The following is a 19535-nucleotide window of genomic DNA, read 5'->3' on the forward strand; positions in this document are numbered from 1 at the left end:
CAGACATCATCCTGGATTATCTGGGTGGGTCCTAAATGCAATGACAAATGTCCAAAGGGAGCCTGACCCTGTCTTTTGGACTTCTGGCCTCCAGAACTCTGAGAGAATAAATTTCTGTTGATTTAAGCCACTAAATTTGTGATAATTTATTAGGGCAGAAATAGGAACCTAGTATAATTGGTAGTATTACATTACCTAAATGTCCTAAAATAGCTAATTACTAAATGTCTTATATATAGGATTAGATGTTTGGTTTCTTTCTTTCTTTTTTTAAAAAATAAATAACAATTAATTTATTTATTTTTGGCTGCGTTGGGTCTTCGTTGCTGCATGGGCTTTCTCTAGTTGTGGTGAGTGGGGGCTATTCTTCTTTGTGGTTCTTGGGCTTCTCATTGCGGTGGCTTTTTGTGGCAGAGCACAGGCTCTAGGTGAGCAGGCTTCAGTATCTGTGGCACACGGGCTCAGTAGTTGTGGCTCTCGGGCTCTAGAGCACAGGCTCCGTAGTTGAAGCACACGGGCTTAGTTGCTCCGCGGCATGTGGGATCTTCCTGGACGAGGGATTGAACACGTGTCCCCTGCATTGGCAGGGGGATTCCCAACACTGCGTAGCCTGGGAAGTCCCAGATGTTTGGTTTCAAGGAAAAGAAACCATACAAGCTAACTCAAGCAAAACAGGATTACTCTAAGAATGCCAAGCTCAAGGAATCTATGGAAAACTAACCAAGCATCAACACAATCTAGTAACTCACAGAGTACTGCTTTCCTGTCCAGTGGCCAAGTCAGCCATGGGAATTCCTCTTCCAAATTCCCAAGAAAGGGCTTGGAGTGACCCAGCCTGCTGTATTTGCTATTCACTCTTGGCCCAATCAATTTTCTGGGGGTCTTCAAGCAATTTGTAATTTGTTTGTCCTTTCTACTAAATAGGTTTCTGCTGTGGCTTTTAAGTCTCGAAAAAATTAATATGGGGCTTCCCTGGTGGCACAGTGGTTGAGAGTCCGCCTGCCAATGCAGGGGACAAGGGTTCGTGCCCCGGTCCGGGAAGATCCCACATGCCGTGCAGCGGCTGGGTCTGTGAGCCATGGCCACTGAGCCTGCGTGTCCGGAGCCTATGCTCCGCAACGGGAGAGGCCACAACAGTGAGAGGCCCGCGTACTGCAAAAAAAAAAAAAAAAATTAATATACTTTTCCTTGAAAGTTTGCATTATTTTTTAAATTGTGGTAAAATATACATAACATAAAATTTACCACTTTAACCATTTTAAAGTATACAATTCAGTGACATTTAGTACACAGTGTTGTGCAACCATCACCATTGTCTAGGTCCAGAACATTTTTATCATCTTGGAAGAAAACTCCTTACCCATTAAGCAACCACTCTTCATTTCCCCCTCCTGTCACCTCTGGTAATCACTGATCTGCTTTCTGCTTCTATGGACTTACTTTTTCTGAACGTTTCATATAAATGTGGCCTTTTGGTTCTGCCTTTTTTTTCACTGAACATAGTATTTTCAAGGCTTATCCATGTTGTAGCATATCCATGTAGCATATCCATGTAGCATTATCCATGTTGTAGCATAAAAGTATTTTATCCCTTTTTAAAGCCAAATACTATTCCATTGTATGGATATACCACATCTTGTTTATCGAGCCATCAGTTGATGGACATCTGGGTTGTTTCCATCTTTTGGCTATTGTGAATAGTTCTGCTATGAATATTTGTGTACAAGTTTTTGTTTGAACACCTGTTTTCAGTTCTTTGGGATATATACCCAGGAGTGGGTTTGCTGAGTTACGTGGTAATCATACATTTATTGGAGAACCACCAAACTGTTTGCCACAGGGGATGCACCATTTTACATTCCCACTAGCAATGAAAGAGTCCTCCAATTTCTGTTTTCCATTTCCCAATTTCCATTTTCACCAGCACTTGTTTTCTGGGTTTTTGTTTGTTTTTGTGATTATATCCATCCTAGTGGGTGTGGTTTTGATTTGCATTTCCTAAGGACTGATGATGTTGAGCATCTTCTCATGTGCTTATTAGTCATTTACATGTCTTCTTTGGATGTCTATTTAAGTCCTTTGCCCATTTTTAAATAAGACTTTTTGTTGTTGAGCTGTAAGTATTCTTTATATATTCAGATACTAGGCCCTTATCAGATATACATTATTGTTTTTTTTTTTTTTGGCTGTATGCAGGCCTCTCACTGTTGTGGCCTCTCCCATTGTGGAGCACGGGCTCCGGATGTGCAGGCTCAGCGGCCATGGCTCACGGGCCCAGCCGCTCCGCGGCATGTGGGATCTTCCCAGACCGGGGCACGAACCCGTGTCCCCTGCATCGGCAGGCGGACTCTCAACCACTGCGCCACCAGGGAAGCCCCATTATTGGTTTTTAAATATGACTGCAGAAGCAAAATCTCTTGCCATTTTTTGGTCAGGGTATTCTCAAACAGAAAAAAATCAAGGTCCTTGTTTGTGCACACTCACTGCAGGTTAAACCCATATTTTAATAAGCATCTAAGAATACCCTATGTTCCTTCCTAATGATTCAGTAGTTACAGCTGTACAAGTGCTGTTTCTCATCTACTTTCCTATCAAATTCATCTCGGGGTGCCCCGGGGACAAGAAATGACATGTCTATTTCAACCTTTAGTGATTTTAGGTTATTCTGATTCCCCCTGCCCCCCCCCTTTTCTTTTTTGCCTTTTCTTCTTTTACCTGTTTTGAGATTATACTTCAAACTTTCTGTTTTTAACCACCTATCCATGTTTGGTTTAGAAAATTTAGTTTTTCAAAATTATTACACTATAAATAGGTAAGTCAAAAAATCAAGAAAACCAGGATCTCTGATATTTTTGTGTTTTCAGGGAACTGTCCACAGTGAGAAGTGGAACTAAATACAATCTAGTAAATAAAATAAAATAAAAGTAAATTTAAAAAATGAAATAATGATAGCAGGACAATGACCTGATTTGTGTGAGTTAATGATTTTTAAGTGATCAAAAGTTAAAAGTCAGGGGCTTCCCTGGTGGCGCAGTGGTTGAGAGCCAGCCTGCCAGCCAGGCCCAGGAAGATACTAGAGAGGTAGAAAGACAATTATGTTATAACACCAGTTCCTTCCCTTCTGAGAACCAGCTCCTTCCACATATGCCCAGCAGGTTGGGCTTCATTGTTTGTTTCCTTCTTTCAGCCCAGGCACTGAGTCATCTTTGTTCAAAAATGTGCCTGAACTTCCTTTCTCGCTGAAGAAGGATGGTATGTTTTCTTTCCCTCACCCCCTTTCTAGGATGTCTAGTCCACGCCCTTCTTCCAAGACCAGAACCCTCCCTCAGGAACTTACATCTTAGCTAACTTTCCTGCTCCAGGCTGCCAGCTGTCTTATACATGACTGAAGAATTGTGCAATCCTAAGCCAAGAAACGGGAGGCAGGGAAGGTGAGAAATGGGGATTCTGTTTTTACAGCAGGATCTAGAGTTTCTGGAGGGCTGGGGCTCTGTGACAGAGATGGTCATTACTGCTGCAGCAACTGTCCCTTTAGGACAGCAGTTTTCAGAATGAGGTCAGAAACCCCTGAAGTCCCCAAGATCTTCCCTTTCCTAGCTACATGTCAGTGTGAGGCCAGATTTCAACCAAAACATACCACAACAGATTGAACAGAGGAGCAGATTTGAGAATCTAGCTGCCTTCTATTAAGCCAGACACAAGAGACTTGCAAAAAAAGTAAATGCCACTCTTCTCGGTAACTTTTCTTTTGGAAATATAGCTGTGCTTTATACATACTACTGTATATAAAATAATCAACAAGGACCTACCATATAACACAGGGAACTATGCTATGTACATATATATATATATATATATATATATATATATATATATATATATATATGAATCACTGTGCTGTACACCTGAAAGTAACACAATATTGTAAATCAACTATGCTTCAACAAAAAAAGGAAAAGAAAAAATAGCTGTTTTAAATAAAAATATTACTTATGCTAACATGGAGTATTTTCATTTTAAATAAATTAATAAATGTTTCAAATTTTTTGTGTTAATTTTAATACAAGTAATATTGACATAACCCATGTAAGGAGAGCTGCGTGGAGTCCTCAACAATTTTTAAAAGTGTAGAGGGGTTCTGAGATTTAAAAGTTTGAGAACTGCTGCTCTAGGGCCAATCTCGGCCCCCATGTGCGTTCTTTTTTGCTCTTCCCAAGGAACCTTACCAAGACCCACTGCTTCAACTACCACCTCCAAGCTGGTGACTGCCCTGGGCAGCACGCAAGCTCCTGGGTGCCACTCTGCAAAGACCCGGAGAGAAGGGAAGTAAGACTGCCCTGAGAGTTGGACTGAATAAATCTACACACAGAAGATGTGATGGACCATTCAGTCATTCAACAAATATTTATTGAGCACCTATCCTGTGCCATTTTATTTTATTATTATTATTTTTTAAATTTTTTAATTTTTTGCGGTACGCGGGCCTCTCACTGCTGTGGCCTCTCCCATTGTGGAGCACAGGCTCCGGACGCGCAGGCTCAGCGGCCATGGCTCACGGGCTCAGCCACTCTGCGGCATGTGGGATCCTCCCGGACCGGGGCACAAACCCGCGTCCCCTGCATCGGCAGGCGGGCTCTCAACCACTGCGCCACCAGGGAAGCCCCATGTGCTATTTTAGATGCTGCAGTTACAGTAGCAAGCAAAACAGAAAATCCCTGAATGTTCTACCGGGGGTATATAGGGAGAACATAAAAAAGAGTATAATGGGAAATCGAGCCATATGTAGAAATAATACTAGAAATTATTTGTAAGAGCTTGATTTCATGAAGTTTGGGGAATAATCCGAAATTCCAGGTTTCTTTCCCTACAAGATTCCCAAAGGTCATATTCAGACAACAGACGATGATAAAGGAAAGCAATGTGACAAAGATATGTATGTGGGGTGTATGTATGTGTTTTCTTCTATCCCATAAATTATGTTTCCCCAGGAGCCATTCTGCTAGTACAGTTCTGGGAAGTAGGTGTTTATAGATTTCTTCTTGGTGAGGAGGTAGATATGATGCAAGAAAAGTTCCTGCCAGCCACGGGAGTGGGGGAAGGAGCAGAACCAGGAGAGCAGACCTTAGGATTGGCAGCTCGAGGGCAAGACCAGACTAGCATCCTTGCAACACAGGTTGGTGACAATCCAGAGGAGAAGAGCCATCATGGGGTGCCTGAACTTTGTAACATCTTCCCTCTAGACACCGTCTCCAGGAGGAATGGAAAAAAGGGAGAGAAACAGCTCTGATAGAGAGTTGTTACCTGGGATAATACTCTCTTTCATTAGAAGAGTGAGATACTTTCATTGGTGATTTTAAGCTCCATCTCCAACATTTTCTTTGCACGTCTGAGATATGTGTGATCAAAATTCGATCTGGCTGTGTTAACCTTTTATTGTTGCTGGGCTCGTAAGTGAAATCCTGGGGCAGGGAACTCCGGCAATAGTGACCCCATTAGACCCTGCCTTCTCCTTAAGCCTTAACCCAGATGTAACGACCAGTTGGTCACATGGGAGACAGGAAGTTGAAGCGAAGAGATGCCAGAAGGAAAAGAGAACAGGTTGGACAGGTCTTTTCTCCAGAAGGAAATGGGAACCATTTTCTCTGCCACTTAGGCCACCTGGAAGGAAGAAGCAGAGAGAGATCTGACCACTTACCACTTACAGCATGCACACAAGAAAGAGAAGAGAGGAGACTTCCCTGGTGGTCCAGCGGTTAAGAATCTACCTTCCAATGCAGGGGACGTGGGTTCGCTCCCTGGTCGAGCAACAAAGCTCGCGTGCTACCACTACTGAGCCCACACATGCCACAACTAGAGAGAAGGCAGCGCGCCACAACGGAAGATCCCGTGTGCCTCAACTAAGACATAACACAGCCAAATAAATAAATATTTTTTACAAAATTTTTTTAAAAAAAGAAAGAGAAGAGAGGGCTAAGAGAAAAACAATGTGTGTGTGTGTGTGTGTGTGTGTGTGTCAGGGGTGGGGTGGTGGGTCTCCTTCCATGCTGACCTTCAGACAAGATAAAGAAGAAAGGGAGAGAGCCCCTCTCTCCTGTGGCGCAATCCCTAACCCATCAGATTGCGGTCTCCTCTTTGGAGGGGGAATGAAAGCAAGGACCAAGAAAGAGCCTGAGTAGACTCCCTTCTCATGCCCAAACTGTAGCATCCCTGAAAGTCAGACATTTTAAGTAGGCCTATCGAATGAGACTCAAGAAAAGAAATTGAAGTCCTACGCTAAGCAAGGAGCAAAGTCAGGGTTTGAATCCAGGTTTGCCTATTTGCAGTTGCCAGTGATCCATGCTGCTGCCCCCCTAAGCTCCACCCCACCCCACCACAATCAGAACATGATTGGTTAGTGTAGGTAGTCTTTCTTGTATCTTGCTGTCCTGTGTCCTTCCCCACCCTGGGATATTAGGTGAAATTACTGATTCAGAAGGACCACACCTATAGGCATTATTTATTCATCCAGCTAATGTTTATTGAGCTTGAGGACTTTTCTCAGTTCTGAGGCCTGAAACCGCTTCTGTGATCCAGTTCCCTGAAATGTGATATGCAGTGGAATGGATCCAGCCACAGGAGGACAGCAGGCTGAAACGTCAGGAGGTGGAGGATGAGAGGAGAAAGAAGAGCCACATTCGCCAGCCCTAAAGGAGCTGCCATTCCTGGCTGTGAGCAGGACACAGGGACCGTGCTGTTTACAGGAAATGAGATTGTGGTGATGAGGCCTCCCTCTGCTGTGTGGTTTCTCCTTGACAGCTTTGCTGTTTCTCCTTGACTGTTTGCTGTGCTGATGGAATCTTGTCCCATGGATAGATTGTGCCTTTTTTAAAATTTATTTTTTGGGAGTTCCCTAGTGGCCTGGTTAGGATTCCGGGCTTTCCCAGCTGAGGCCTGGGTGCAATCCATGGTTGGGGAACTCTGTCTGGCACAGCCAAAAAAAGAAAAGAAAAAGAAAAGAAAAAAATATTTTAAAAAGCTGAGAGGCAGCTCCTGTGTTCCCAAACATTACCCAAGCCATTTGAATCACCTTCTTTCAACTCTCTTTGAGGTGCCTACACAAAATGACCCGGATGTCAGCTGTTAAAAGACAAACGGAGGCATATAAAACATTTTAAGAGTTTATTTGAGCAGAAATCAGTTGGAATCAGGCAATGCCAAACTGGAAGTCGTCAGGAGCACTCCACCAATAGGAGCTAGGGGAAAGACTTACGAGAGAAGGTGGATGCAAAGCAAGGAAATTATTTGATTGGCTATAGCTTAAGTGCCTGCCTTATATGGGAAAACCTGCTTGGCTGTTTGTGATTGGCAGTCCTGAGTTTCGGCTTTCTTCACCGTGAGGTATTTATAGGCTCGGGTTTGGGTCTGTTTACGCCTCTAAGGCATTAGGACCCCCTCAGTGTAACAGCGTCCTTGCTTAGTTGAACACTGCATAGACCAGTACTTGTCTGTACAACTAACCCTAGCACAGAACTGGTTATCCACAGCAAAATTTATTTAGTTATGTATTTATTATTTAAAGTTTATTTTAGAATATTTAGGAGGCAGTATAGCAGGGTGATAAAATGGCAAGAGGCCCTGATGTTGGACCATCTAGGTGAAGTGAGTCCCAGTGACTGCATTTACCAGCTCTGCTTTGTTTGACCCCCTCTGCTTTGTTTTTCTTGTATGTAAAATGGGGATAATAATAGCTTCTTCAGAGTTGAGAGGAAGTAAATGAGCCAGTTACTACCCAGTAGATAATAAATGACACTCAGTAAATGTCAGTTTCATCATTATTAGTTTTTAAGGTTCTTCCCTCTTTTCGTCCATTAGCACCGTTAAGCCATTTACTTCTTTTTCTTTTTTTAAAAAAATACCTATTCTGATTACAGAATTAATACATATTAGTAAAAGATTCAGAGAATACATAAAGAGATAAAAGAGGAAATAGAAATTACCCACTAATCCCAGGCCTAAGAGATATAACCGCTTTGAAAATGACTCTCAAGAAATCTAATTACTAGCATTTCTGAGAAATGCCTGAAATTTCCACTATTTGGTTTTATGGAAAGAAAAATCTCATTCGTACCAAGCTGCTATTTCTCTTCCCTAGACTGCCTTAGTGTGAATCTGTACACGAGTAGGTGGACTTTTATTCACCATGTACAATTTTCTTCGCCAAAAGAAATTAATGAATTATCCTCAATATCCACTCTGTTCTCCTCTGACAGCCTCAGAGGAATCCATCGTTATACTTTTCCCATCTCCATGTGTTAGCGTTGTCATCTGAGGAATAGGGACAGCGAGAACTTGACAGGGCTCCTGGCCCATGTGTTTCACTCGGGGACACCTCCCCAGATGCCGGAGGTCCCCTCTGGGGCTGGAATTAGAAGCTGGATCACCTGGTGTCCAGGCCGGTGCCCTTCCCACTACACCGTGCAGCTGTGCAAGGCTGGACTCAGAGAGTCTGCCCATGCGTGGGTGATTTCCCACCTCTGAAGTCACCGGGTCTGTGTGGGAGAGGCTGTTTTTAAAAATTAAAGCACAGCCTCTGAACCCTGAAGAGGGTGGTTGGCAAGGTAGATCTCCTAGGGGCTGGGGGGCCCTCCCTCTCAGAAAAGGCAGGGAAGAGGGCCTGAGGCTGAGGAAGGACTTTAACTAGAAAACACAGTATTACAGAGTAACAGGGCAAACCCCACAGAACCACAGAAACAAGTATACAAGTTGATACTGGGTGGTATGTGTACATAGCTAGATTGGGTAATATATCTTTAAAAGAAACTCTAGTTTTTGTGTTTGTTTGTTTTTTGAGGGAAAAAACCCCACAAAGTCGTCTTATTTGAAAAATGTTATTAAGTAGGTGTTTTCTTTCTCTAAAGTGAATATCAAAGGTCTAGATTTCAGTTAGACATAAATCCTTTTAGAAAGATTTTCAGCACCGATTATTTCAATAATAACAAAAGAGAAATGTTTAGGATCCCATACAGAAAATTAAATGAGTCATTTCCTCTGTGACTTCTATTTGGTCTTTTTAAGGAAAAGGCCACAACGCTTCAGTGTGTTTATATTTGAGCTAGTCAAAATTAACTAAAAGATCAAACATGCAAAGTGCTTGTCTTATAGTAAGCCTTCAATACATATTTGTTTCTTTTCCATTTTTAAAAACATATGTATCATTAAACATGATAACACTAAAATATTAGGGTTGATTTTGCATATAGTTTAAGAATTTCTGAATTCTTACTTAATCTGTACAATAGTGCTCCCTTTATCTCTGGGTCATTCCAAGACCCCCAGTGAATGCCTGAAACCATGGATAGAACCCAACCCTATATATACCAACATATACTATGTGTTTTCTTATATATTCACACCTATGATAATGTTAATTTATGAATTAGGCACAGTAAGAGATTAACAACAACTAATGATAAACCAGAACAGTTATAACACTATACATACTGCTTGAACAACTCGGGGCTTAGAAGCACTGACCCCCTGTACAGTGGAAAACCCGCTGTAACTTTACCGGGGGCCCTCTGTGTCCACATCTGTGGATTCTGTACTGTAGTATGTATTTATTGAAAGAAAACCCCACATTTAAGTGCATTTCAAACCCATGTTGTTCAAGGGTCAACTGTGATAAAAGTTATGTGAATGTGGTCTCTTTCCTTAATCAATTTCTTCAACTCTGCCCGAAATGTGGCAGTGGCTTCTTCATCAACAGACTTGATCTCTCCAGTAATTTTTTATTTTTGTGGATTCTACAATGACAGTTCCTTTTTTTTTGTTGCAGTTTATTTAAATTTTTATATAATTTAAAAGGTTATATTCCATTTTACAGTTATTACAAAATATTGACTATATTCCCTGTGTTGTACAATACATCCTTGTAGCCTATCTTACACCCAGTAGTTTGTAGCCCCCTCTCGCCCTGTCCAAACCTGTTCCCAAGTGTGTAACCATCCCTGACTTACAGGAAGTAGCTGCTGTCACTCATTTCAGGGGGTTCCTCGCTCAAGTCTTCCTATAGGCTCGTTGCTTTCTGGCACAACACGTTGCCACCAATCAGAACACCTTTTCTGTTTATGTCTCCCACCCACAAATTTAATACCCTTTCCATTTTAACTAAGCACTTATGCACTGTGGTCGTAACCTCTGCAGTTTGAGGTGCGACTGTAAAACTAGCACAACTTTACTTTTCTTTCACAATTTCATAGAAGACTCATTCCCACTGTAGATCTTAGCAACCTCAGCAAACCTTTTTTCTTTCCTTATTAAGGTTGAGAACGTTCACCTTTTCACGTAAAGAAAGCACTTTATGGCTTCTCGTTGGCATATTGGAATTGCCAGCATCACTACTCTTGGACTTTGGGGCCATTATTAAATAAAATAAGGGTCACATGATTACAAACGCTGCAGTACTGCGACAATCAATCTGACAACCCAGACGGATACTAAGTGACTAATGGGCAGGATACACTGGACAAAAGGATGATTCAAGTCCCAGGCAGGAAGGATCGAGATTTCATAACAATACTCACAATGGTGTGCAATTTGGAAACTTATAGTTTACTTCTGGAATTTTCCATTTAATATTTTTAAATATTAAACATATTCAGTCACTGCAGGTGACTGAAACCACAGAAAACGAAAGCACGAATAAGGGGAGACTACTATAAAACATCTATGAGAAAGATAAACTGGAAGATGTGAAAACTGACAGGCAGAGAGGTTGAATTTGCCCAATTCCTGTAATCAGTACTAGTAGATTCTGAGTCTGTCAGATCCATTTTAACCCCAAATAATCAGACTTTCTACCCCCCTACCACTCTACTGAAACTATGTTTTCAATGGCTTCCCCCTCGCCCAACCCAATGATCAGTTTTCCATCCTTATCACTATCTGACATAATGGACTACTTCCTCTTTCTTGAACACCCACCCTGCCTTGGTTTGCAGTGTCCTGTCCTGTCCCACCTCTCTTGCATTTTTCTTAGCGATTAAGACTCAGTCTACTTGCCTACCCCTTCTCATTATCCCTAGCATCCCAGTGTTCAAGCCTTGCATTTCTCTGTATCTCACTCCTTAGGTGATCTTGATTTAAACACCATCTTCCCCAAACCTGTTCCTCCCTGAAAACTCCATATTTCAGTAAATGACATCCTTCCAGTGGCTCAGGCCAGAACCCTGGAGTCATCTTTTTAATCTTTTTGTCTCCCATTTCATACCTAATGCATCAGCAAATCCTATCGGACCATTTTCCCCACCTTCATTGCTACCACCCAAGCTCAACTCCCACCTACTACTTCAGTAACCTCCTAACTGGTCTCCCTTTGCCCTGTCTCACCCCTCGACCGTCTAGCCTCCACATAGCACCAGAGTGATTCTTTAAAATGGGATCAGATCCTATGACTGCCCTACTCAATGGCTTCCTTTATTTTGCCAGAGAAAAATTCCAAGTGCCCACCTGGCCTCTGACGGCCTCTCTGCCCACGGCACCCTCTCCTGCTCTCTCTTCACCCCACATGTTGGCTTTGCTTTTCCTTGGTCATGCCAAGCTGGCCTGGCCTCAGGAGCTCTGAACCTGCTGGACCCTCTGCCTGAACTGCTCTCCCCAGGCCTCTGCAGGGCTCACTCTTGTACTTTATTCAAGGCCTTTGTTAAGTGCTACCTCCTCAGAGACGATTTCCCTCACATGCTATCAAAAATGACACTCCCACTATTCTATTTCTTTAAATGATTTATTTTCTTCACAGCCTGTATCCATACTGGCCATCTTCTATCGTGTTCATTTGTCCACTGCTTGTCTCTATCACTAAAATATAAGCTGCCTGAGGACAGGCGCCATGTCATTTTTTTGTTCACGGTTATATCATCAGCACCTAAAATAGGGCACATGGTAGCTAGTCAGTAAATATTTATTCAATTCATTAATTGTTCAATACATATTTGTTGAATACTTTCTGTGGCCAGACACTGTTCTAGGCTCTGGTAATGCAGCAGTGAATAAAATAGACAAAGTCCCTGCTTTGTGGAGCTTATGTTTCAGTGAGGAGAGTGGTACCATGAAAAATAAACAAGTACATATGTAGTACACCAGAGGGTGATGAGCTCTATAGAGAAAAATAAAGCAGGGAAGGGGGGTTAGAAAGTGTAAAGGGGCAGAGGTTTTGGTTTTGGTTTTGGCTAGTTTAGTCAAGAGTGGTCAAAGAAAGCCTCACTGATAAAGCAATGTTTGAGTTGAGAATTCAAGGAAGTAAAGGAGCACGTCGATATATGGGGGAAGAATGGTCCAAACAAAAGAAACAGCAAGTGCAAAGGCCCTGAGGCAGGAGTAAGTATGGTTTCTTTGAGGGACAGCAAGAAAGCCAGTGTGTCTGGAACAGAGTGAATAAGGTGATGAATCGTAGAAGAGGAAGTCAGAGACATAAGGGGGACAAGATTGTAAAGGGCCTGTAATTCATGTAAAGACTGGTGGGAAATGTTTCTCTGAGATAGGAACCAGTGCAGTGCTGGAGCTTTGTTAAGCAGAGGAGGGGCACGTGATAATGGTGGTGAGAAGTGGTGGAATTCTGGATACATTTTGAGGGCAGAGCTAGCAGAATTTCTCAATAGACTGACAAGATAATATTGAGACAGGAGGGAAGGGCACAGGACACTACCTTTAAAAGTATGACATAGCTGGTGAGGATATGACATAAACTGATTAGAACCGATCAGACCCAAGAAGGCAGAAGATTTGATTTCCTCATTATACGCTCGTTGTAATACATTAGCTAAATGACACACCCACAGGCACCATGACAGTTTCGAGGCCAGCACTTCCACTGCTGTGGCCCCGGGTTCAATCCCTGGTCAGGGATCTTACAGGCAAGCCACACTGTGTGGCCAAAAGAAAAAAGAAAATTCTTTTTCTTTTTAAATTTATTTATTTTATTTTTGGCTGTGTTGGGTCTTTGTTGCTGCACGCGGGCTTTCTCTAGTTGCAGCGAGCGAGGGCTACTCTTTGTTGCGGTGCGCAGGCTCTAGGAGCACAGGCTTCAGTAGTTGCAGCACGCAGTCTTGGTAGTTGTGGCTCACAGGGTCTAGAGCACAGGCTCAGTAGTTGCGGCGCACGGGCTTAGTTGCTCCGCGGCATGTGGGATCTTCCTGGACCAGGGCTCGAACTCGTGTCCCCTGCATTGACAGGCGGATTCTTAACCACTGCACCACCAGGGGAACCCCTCAAATAAGAATTCTTATTGTGGTGATGGTTGCACAACTCTGTAAATATACTAAAAGTTATTGAATTGTACACTTAAAATGGGTGAATTTCATGGAATGTAAAAGTATACCTCAAAAAACTTTTTAAAAACCCCAAATTCATATTTATTAAATATGGTAATGATATAGTTGAAAATTTAATTCAGGGTTGAGCTTAAAGTTGTACTGAGGGTTGATATATTAAGTTATTATTTTAAGCAGCCTACCAGGGTATAGCTCTAATAAAAGGAAAATCGAGGGATTTCCCTGGCGGTCCAGTGGTTAAGACTCTGCGCTTCCACGGCAGGGGGCACAAGTTCAATCCCTGGTCGGGGAGCTAAGATCCCACATGCCACACGGCCAAAACAACAAAAAAAGGAAAATCCACTGGAAAAGAATTAGGCCACTCATTATGTGTTTGTAGTACTGGTTAATATAAATCGGAAGTGAAACTGTAACATTGCCCAGGATAATAACTGCAGTTGGCGTAAGGCTCTAGAAAATTCCTTCTTTGCAACACTTCTTGGCCAGTGTGTGCTCTTCCTCTTCCTGGTAAAGTCCAGCCCACCTTGTGTCTGGGCTGGACTTCTCCTTAACCTTCCTTTTCTTGTCGCTTGGCTGGATGTGCTTTGCGGCCAGGAGTTTGACAATTTTTTATTCTGAAGTAGGAAAATAGCTAGAAGACATTAGTAGATTTTGCTGCCAGGAGAAAGGCCAAGTAGGAACTTGCTTGTAAATCAGCCGGCTGGTTGGTCATCATTCTCACCAAAAAAACGACATAACTGGAAGGTGACCAATGAAACTCCATATCTGGAATGTTCAGCGGCTGGACTGGTTCCTGGGGACTTTGGAAAGTAGCCTGTAGTTGGTAGTTCAGACCCAAGGGTAGAAAGGAGGGGCTGCTGCCTCATGATCTCTTCACAGCTGTTATTTTGTAATAATGATTTATGGTAGTGAGCAGTCACTGAATATTCCAGGCATACTCCTGTGTACGCCTGTGTATGCCTGTGTTAGTAAACGTTTGATGTTTACTGCCAAAGTGAAATGCTTAGAGCACCCAGCAGTAGTAGGCGAACTGAAAGTCTCCAGTCAGAAGGGCTCCTTTCTGGAATAATTAACTACCAAGTTAATTATTACCAACTACCAATAATTAACTGCCAAGTCCTGCCTCCCTACTTTTCCTCATGTGATTCTCCCGGCCCTGCTGCGCCGACGGCCTGTCCACACCAGGCCCCGCTAGCTTTCCCGGAGCTCCAGCTCTGAGCCGGTCTCTCCCAAGTTCCCGCTCCGGCTCTGCCCCTTAAGCATCTGTGTGATTTAGGGAAGTTCTTTTACCTTCTCTGGAAAATGGGACCATGCTTCTTAAGGTGGTGGCTTGGCACGAGATGCTCAATAAAAATTAGCATCTTTCCTAGCTGTTCCATAAGAGAGTAAAAATTACATCACTTTCCTCTGAAGGGAATGTACTTCATAAGTCAGCACTTTACTATAAGCTGGCTTGTCTTCTGCTCACTGTTTCATGGAGCAATTTGTCTTATACCCTCAGTGAGCCTCAACCTACCCTGGGGAAAGAAAAAAGCTTTTGCTCTTTTCTGAAGTCCTCTTAGAATGTCTACTTAGTTCACGCAAGGTTTGGACTATGTTGTGCTTGGTGGGCAGCTTAGTTTGTTGACACCACTGTTTTCAGCTCCATTAGGCTGTGCTAACGAGATCAGACCAGGTGGCTAGAATGTAGGGACCCTGTGACAGGGCTGTTGGACCCGAGTCACTGGCTGACTACTGTGTAGGGTTGTCTCCTGGCATCGTAAGAGTTCAGTTTCTCAGAGGGTGGAAAGCCCTCAATTACTTTATCAATCCAAACAGAGGGCTTTTCATACCATCTAATATGTGAAACTTCTACCACTCATCTCAATTTAGTGACACTCAGCCGGAAACTTGAGACATGCTTAACTCTGCCCGCTTTACCTCCCTCACACCCATACAGACATTGTCAGCAAAACCCTGTTGATTCTACCTCTTCCGTGACTCTTCAGACCCGCCTTCCTCTTCACCCAGCCTTCAGGGCAGGCTCCCATCCTCTCTTACCTCGACCTTTGTAATAACCTTATTGCTACATTAACACCTCTGTAATTTTCTTCCAAAGCACTGCCACCAGTTATCTTTCTCAAATAACCATCAAATCAGATTATCCTCCTTTGTAAAATCTTTTAATGATTCACCATTATTGACAGAAGAAAAACTCCACCCTCCCCACCTCCCCATGGAGTCTGTCACCTCAAATCTCTGTCCCCCGTCCCATCTTTATTTTCCACCATTCTTCTCTTCACATCCTCACCCCAGTTATAACTTGCAGGCTCTGTGCTCTTTCAGGCCTCTGGACCTTTTAATATACCGTTTTCTTGCCCTGGAATGCCCTTCTCCTTCATTTCTTTTACAGCATAGTGCTTTGAGCAAAGGCTCTGGGCAGACACCTTCATTTGAATCCTGACTCCTCTGCTTGCCAGCTGGGATGTTGGGAAAGTTATTTAAGAATAATAGGTTTTGGGGCTTCCCTGGTGGTGCGGTGGTTGAGAGTCCGCCTGCCGATTCAGGGGACATGGGTTCGTGCCCAGGTCTGGGAGGATCCCACATGCTGCGCAGCGGCTGGGCCTGTGAGCCATGGCCGCTGAGCCTGTGCGTCAGGAGCCTGTGCTCTGCAACGGGAGAGGCCACAGCAGTGAGAGGCCCGCGTACTGCAAAACAAACAAACAAAAAAAAAACAACTAGGTTTTATTTTACATAGGAAAGGGACTTTGCAGATGTGATTAAGTTAAGGATCTTGAGCTGGGCGAGTGTCCTGGATTATCCAGGTGGGTCTGAGTAATCACAAGGGGCCTTATAAGAGGAAGACAGGAAGGTCAGTGAGAGGAGAAGAAGGCAGTGTGATGGTGGAAGCAGAGATTGGAGTGATGCAACCATGAGCCAAAGGATGCTGGCAGCCTTGAAAAACTGGAAGTGACGAGGAACATATTCTCCTCTGGAGCCTCCAGAAAGAACCAGGCCTGTCAAACACATTCATTTTAACCTTTAAGACTCATTTCTGACTTTTGGCCCCCAGAACTGTAAGAGAATACATTTGTGTTGAATTAAACCACTAAGTGTGTGTTAACGTGCTACAGCGTTAATAGGAAACGAACACAACTTCCTAGAGATGGGGTGAATCCCATAACACTTACATATCTATATCTATACCTATATCTATATCTAGTCTCTATATAGTTTTTAATTCATATGTCTTCCCCATTAGACTGTGTGTTTCTTAGGGTCTGATGCTTTTGTGTGTGTGTGTGACTAGTGTGAACAAATCCTTCTTCAAATTGTATTTATCTCAGGAGGGCCAAGGCTTGGGTACCAAACTGTACCAGTGAGTAGACAGAGACAAAACCCGGTTCAGTAAGGTCCTCTCTGCCAAGGAAAAGTCAAGGAGTCTGCTGCTTCTTATCAATATTTTAGAACACCCACTATCCCCATGACTACATACCTAGCACCATGCGTGGCACATCCTAAAACTCCTATAAATATCTGATGAAGGAATAATTATGGTCTCAAGTGTGGTTTTTGTTTTGGTTGGATTCAGTTTGTGTCAAAATGGAGGGACCAGTTGTGGACTCTCAAATAAGGTTCTGGCCCTGGCAAGCACAGGTCTGGGAAATGTGTCCGGGGAATAATTGAAAACAGGTCTGGGGATGGTTGTAGAAAAAGAGAGCTGACTGTAAGTGAAGGAGGGCCTGGCTCTGGAATATTTTATATGATGAATATTTCATAGGGTTCTGGTCTCTCAAAGATATAATAGAGCTAGAAAAGACCCAGAGAGGACATTAAAAATGATCAAGGGCAGAAGGAATTAGGTATGGTGGTTAAAAATAAAAAGATTCTATTTGCAAAAAAAGTTAAGTCTTAAATTCATGAAGAACAATCCTGGATTATTTTCTCAAATCTGAAAAAATAAAAATAGGTAACATTCCTTGAAGCCTGACTGTCTTTCTAGTAAAAATAAAAGGGAATACCTCTTTATATAACATACATTAAAATATAGAATTCATTACTCCAAGAGGCTGTGCCTACCAAAAATATAAAGTCTGCAGGCAGAGCTGGATTAGGGGTCAAGCAAGCCAGCAGAGGCCTGAAGTACATCTAAGAGACACAAATCATTGCTGAACACATTAGAATATGGTGTCTACTAACTCAGGTTTTCCAAATACAGCTTCTTACAATTTTACATCTGTAAAATTTGCATGTCCTTATTAAAATAAACAGTGCCCTTGAGTGGAATTTGAAGAGAAGAAAAATAAAAATCTCATCATTTGGATTTGTCTCCTTTGGAATGCTTTTGAATTACATATATAAGTAGACTCATCACCTAAACTTTTGGATTGAATAGAACGGATGGCCTTGGTACTGTTTATCACAAGGGAATGATTTCTTTTCTTATGTACATTTTAATCTTTTTAATATATTTTACACAAAGTTATCTGCTTCAAAAAAATCGCAAAAGGAAACTATGGAGAGAATAAGGATCACAGAAAAGTGGGAATTATTGTAGATTGTTTTCAGGACATTTAACATATGATCTTGGTATGAGTTGGGACCTGATTTTTTTTTTTCCAAATGACTAGACAATTGTCTATTTATTGAATACTTTATCTTTTCTCTAATGTTTTAAAACACCATTTTGTTGTATACTAAATTCCCATATCAGTGGCAGTTCTTATGCTTATATATAGAAGTGAATCTGAAACCAGTGGAAGGAGGAAGTTCATGACAAGAAAGGACTGGCTCCTGAACTGTCAGGTCATGGGAGTTTCCAACAAGGAAAGGATGGGGACTTTCTAAAGCCAACACTGTACTTTTTGGTGTTAGGCAAATAAATTGGCAGCTAAATACTCTAAATTCCAATAATATGAATTCATTTAACAACTGATCATGTCATTTTAGCGTTTTCTTTCCAGAATCTATAAAACGACATTACCCTCGTTGGTACAGAAAATAAGGTCGGGATATTTATCCTCCAGCTCCTTTCCTGTGATATCCCTTAGACTACTGGTGTCACCACTCCTGTCTCCTGGATTCTAGCAACCTCTCTCTCCCCTTGTTCCTTTGGACCTCTCCTGCTATTAGTCCTGGGTCCTTGCAGGATCCCTATATCTCTCCCACACCTTTGTAAATAGTCTAGTGATGTGCTGGTAAGCAGCTGCAGTGGGGGGTGGCAGTGGGGTGGGGCAGAGGCTTAATTTGTAGCACTTGCCAATTGCCATGGTGTAAATATTCCCATCATGGCCCATTTCAAGCTACCTGTGTGAAGTCACTGAACACGGAGTTGGGAGGAAATGTAGAGTCAGCTTTTATAAGTTGCTATGGGCCAGGTCCAGCACAGCCCTGAATAGTCCTCTTGTAAATGAATTCTTTTAAAATTATGCTAATTGGAGTGTGCCATCTGATTCCTATTGGGCCTCAGACTGATTCTGATACCATCCTGGAACATTGGCTGACTGTTCAGTCAGAGGGAGAAAGGAGCTCTCTTTTCTATAGGACTTAAATCTGGGAGGACATAAGCCTAGAGCTTCAGAAGCTGTCTGAGAGCAAAGGCAACCAAGAGGAAGGCAGAGCTAAGAGACGGAGGTAGACGAATTCTGGTGATACCGTCTGAGCTCTGGATACAACCATACTTGGAATGAAGTGTGCCCTGGCCTTTTCAGGAACATGAACTAATAAATTCTCTCCCTCTCTTTCTCTTTTTGTTTCTGTTGATTTCATTGTTTTTGCTTAAGCCAGTTTCCCTTGGGATTTTACCACTTGCACACAGAGGATAGCTAAGGGGTATAATGGCATGGCATGGTCTTTCCGGCCTGTAAGCACTCTCCCCTGGGTTTCTGCACTCCAGCTACACTGGTTTTCTTTCAGTCACTTAGAAGCTCTCGTGCCCCTCTGCTGTAATTGCTTTGCAGGTACCATTTCCCCTGCCTGGAACAGTCTTCCATCCTCTTTGCCCAGTTAACTCCTACTCACCTTCCAGATCTCTAGCTAGTGTTACTCTGGTAGTTTGTTACGTGGCCCCTGATGAATTACACCTTCCAGTATTCGTGCCCTTGTGTAGTCAGTCCCTTCCCCTCGACTCTGGGTTGGCACTGTGACTGCTGTAACCAACAGAATTCAGCCTAATGGTGCTGCACCAGTTCCGAGCCTAACCCTTAAGAAAAGCATCTTCCGCTTTTGTGCTTTTGGAAGACTTGGGCT

Source organism: Phocoena phocoena, chromosome 12 (assembly GCF_963924675.1).
Source record: "Phocoena phocoena chromosome 12, mPhoPho1.1, whole genome shotgun sequence".
Taxonomy (NCBI): domain Eukaryota; kingdom Metazoa; phylum Chordata; class Mammalia; order Artiodactyla; family Phocoenidae; genus Phocoena; species Phocoena phocoena.